Genomic DNA, 3646 nt, shown 5'->3' on the forward strand with positions numbered 1-3646 from the left:
GGCCCACGCGGACGCGTCGCCGCCGGCGACGGCGCGGACGCGGAAGATGACGAGCGTGTCCGGCGGCAGGTTCCGCTTCCGGCAGCGCGGCGCCTCCAACGTCCGCGGCGCCGCGTCCCAGGTGAGCCCGCCGTCCTTGGACCACTGGAGCTGCCACGCGGCCTCGCCGTCGCCGGGCGCCCACTCGAGCTCGAGGCTCGTCGCCGCGACGCCGACGACGCGGACGTAGGTCGGCATGGCGACGCCCGCGCGCGGCGTCGCCGGCGCGTCGGACCCGTAGGGCCGGGGCTCGCGGTCGCCGCCGTAGGGCCGGGGCTCGCGGTCCGGCGCCGCGGCGCCGTAGGGCCGGGGCTCGCGCTGGCCGTAGGGCTGGGGCTCGCGGTCCGACGACGCGCCGCCGTAGGGCTGGGGCTCGCGCTCGAAGGTCGACCGCCGCGCGGGCCGCACGGCGCCGTCGGCGCCGGCGACGAAGGTCCGGGGCGCGTCGCGCGCGCGCGGGCGGGGCCGGTCCGCCGCGACCTCGTCGGGCGTCGGCGTGAGCCCGACCTTGCGCTTCCCGAAGGCCCGCAGCAGGCGGTCGAGCTCCTCGCCCGCGGGGCTCGCCGGGTCGCGCCGCGACCCGCCCTTGCCCAAGACGGCGGCGGCGGCGTCGCAGCACTGGGCGTAGAAGGCGTCCTGGTCCGCCGTGGACCAGTCGTCGCCCTTGGCCGCCGCGGCCTCCTTGGCCGCGCGCGCGTCGCGGTTCCGCCGGAGTTGGGCCTGGGTCCGCTCGTAGAGGCGCTCCGCGGCGCCCAAATCGTCGCCGGCCTCGCGGTTCTCGCGCCACCAGGCCGCGTCGTCCTCCGTCATGCCGTCGTCGTCGTCGACGCCGTCGACGCGCCACCGCGCGCGGTGCGCCTTCGCGGCCTCGGAGCCCGCGCGGAGCTCGGCCTCGGCCGCGTTCGCGGACGCGCGGAGCGCCGCGTCCCAGCGCCGCTCCTGCTCCGCGCTCCGCTCGCGCTGCTCGGCCTCGGCGGCCTGGGCCTCCTCGGCCTTCTTGCGCGCGACGGCCTCCTCGGCGGCGGCCGCGCGCGCGAACTCGCGCGCGCGCGCCTCGGCTGCGAGGCGCTGCATCCGCGTCCTCCGGTCGCGCTCCGCGTCGTCGCGCGCCTTCTGGGCCCGCTGCTCCGCGGCGGCCTCGCGCTGGGTGGCGTCGCGCTCGCGCTCCTGGGCCTCCTCCCAGATCTTGGACGCGCGCTTCTCCCGCCGCTGCTCGCGGTCCTTCTCGCGCTCCTTCGCGGAGTCCGCGGCTTCGCGCTTCCGCCGCTGCTCCTCGCGCTCCTTCGCGGCCTGGTGCATGCGCCGCGCGCGCTCGAGGTCCCGTTCGTCCTCCGTCTTGGCCTTGGGCTTCGGCGGCGGCCGCGGCTGCTCGGGCCGCGGCCGCGGCTTCTCCGCCTCGTCGCGGCGCCGCCGCCGCTCGGCCTGCGCGCGCGCCCGCTCCGCCGCGTAGGCGCTCTGGGCCGGCGGCGGCCGGCCGGGCGGCGGCGCCGACGCCGGGGGCGGCGCCGACCGGCCCGCCGTCGACGTCAGGTAGGTGTAGGCCTCGTTGACGACCTTGAAGCGCTCCGTGGCCTCGGCGACGTTGTCCGGGTTCCGGTCGGGATGGTGTTTGAGCGCGAGCTTCTTGAAGGCCTTCTTGATCGTCGGCGCGTCGGCGTGCTTCGCCACGCCGAGGGCGCTCAGGTGCTTCTCCCGCGTGGACGCCATGGGGGGCTGCGCAGGGTGGCACCCCCTCAGCCCATGCGCCACCGAGCTACCGGCCAACTAGGGCAGTCCACGATAACAACCCTCCGCCGGGACCCGGTTTGGCTGACCGTGAGGTAGATGTTGGCTGGCTGGCTGGCTGGCCAATGAGAGCCACCCATTTCTTCAATGTAGACGTTGCATGTGCAAATCTTGCGATTTTCGCGCGGGAATCATGTCAAAATCTAGTTAGGCGCCCGGAGTGGCCGCCGGGGGTGACGGAAGCGCGAGCGCCGACGCGCGTGGCCGGCGGCCAGCCGGTCGCCGCAGCCGCCCCAGGACGGCGCGGCGCGCCGTAGGCGCGCGTTGTAGAGGTTGTAGCGAGGGGTCGTTTCGTGGACCGGACGTCCCTGGCTGGCTGGCTGGGTCGACCCCCGGCGGCTGGCTGCGGTCTTGGCCTGCCCTTGCGGCCAATACGCTTCTCGGGTAAACGCAGACACGGTACCGTGCGGTATCAAGTGGATGCCTTGCTTCGCCTTGGCCTTGTCGCGCAGATATCGCTCGCTCGCAAGCTCGGTTGCGTGAGGCGAACTCGGTCGCGTGAGCCCGCCTGGTCGCTGCGGGCCTTCGTCGCGCGGTCACAGTTTTGGGATCGCCGACACTCGTGCCGCGCATCTAAGTCGCGCGGCAGTACCCCGGAGCCACTAAGCGGTTTCGTGCGGTCGAAAAGTCAAGGAGCTCAGGGCGACCCCGTCGCCCTTTGTGCAAGTTTACTAAGGCCCCCGAAGCCCCGCGCCACTCCCCCCGGCAAGGATGCCGAACCAGCGCACGCGCGCGCGCAAGAAGGCCGAGGCCCAGGAGGCCGAGGCCGCGACGGCCGCCGCCGCCGCGCCGCCGGCCGCCGCCGCCGCGCCGCCCGCGGCCGCCGAGGCCGCCAAGCCCAAGGAGGGCGGCCGCCAGACCGGCGTCTGCCGCTGGTTCGTCGAGAAGAAGAAGCGCGGCGCGGCGCCGACCATCCCCCCGCCCCCCCCCCCCGCGCGGCGCGCGCGCCCGGCTCGACGCCGAAACCCCAGGTACGGCTTCATCTCCTCGGGCGACGGGCGCGACATCTTCGTCCACGCCATGGACGTCAAGGACGAGATCGGCGAGGGCGACACCGTCGAGTACGCCACCGTCGAGTTCAAGGGCCGCCCCAAGGCCGTCGACGTCGTCAAGGTCAAGTCCGCGGACCCCTCCCGCTTCCCCAAGGAGGCGGCCAACGGCAAGGAGGCGGACAAGGACAAGCTCCGCGCCGCCGCCGCCGAGGCCTTCGTCGCCGCCGAGCAGGAGGCGGCCCCCGCCGCGGCGCCGCCCGCGCCCGCGCCCGCGCCGCCGGCCGCGCCGCCCGCGCCCGCGGCCGAGCCCGCCGCGCCGCCGGCGCCCGCGCCGGCCCCGCCGGCGGCCCCGCCGGCGCCCGCCGCGGCGCCCGTCGCCGCGGCCCCGGCGCCCCCGGCCGCCGACGCGGGCGACGCGCGCCGCACGGGCGTGTGCCAGTGGTACACCCCCAAGAAGAAGCACGGCTTCATCAAGCCCGACGAGGCCGGCGGCTCCGACATCTTCGTCCACGCCATCGACATCCGCGAGGGCACGGTCATCAGCGAGGGCGACCTCGTCGAGTACGGCGTCGCGCAGTACAAGGGCCGCGTCAAGGCCGTCGACGTCACGAAGCTCGACAAGCCCCGCGCCGCCGGCGCCAAGGGCGCCGCGCCCGCGCGCGCGGCCGCGGGCCCGCCGCCGGGCGCCGCCCCGCCGGGCGCCGTCCCCGCGGCCAAGCCCAAGCGCGTCGCGCCGCCCACGCGGCCCTGGCCCAAGCCCGACGCCAAGCCCGCGGCCGCGGCGCCCGCGGCGAACGGCGCGGACGCGCCGCCGCCGGCGCCGCCGGGAA

This window comes from Aureococcus anophagefferens (genome assembly GCF_000186865.1).
Source record: "Aureococcus anophagefferens unplaced genomic scaffold AURANscaffold_3, whole genome shotgun sequence".
NCBI classification, from domain to species: Eukaryota; class Pelagophyceae; order Pelagomonadales; family Pelagomonadaceae; genus Aureococcus; species Aureococcus anophagefferens.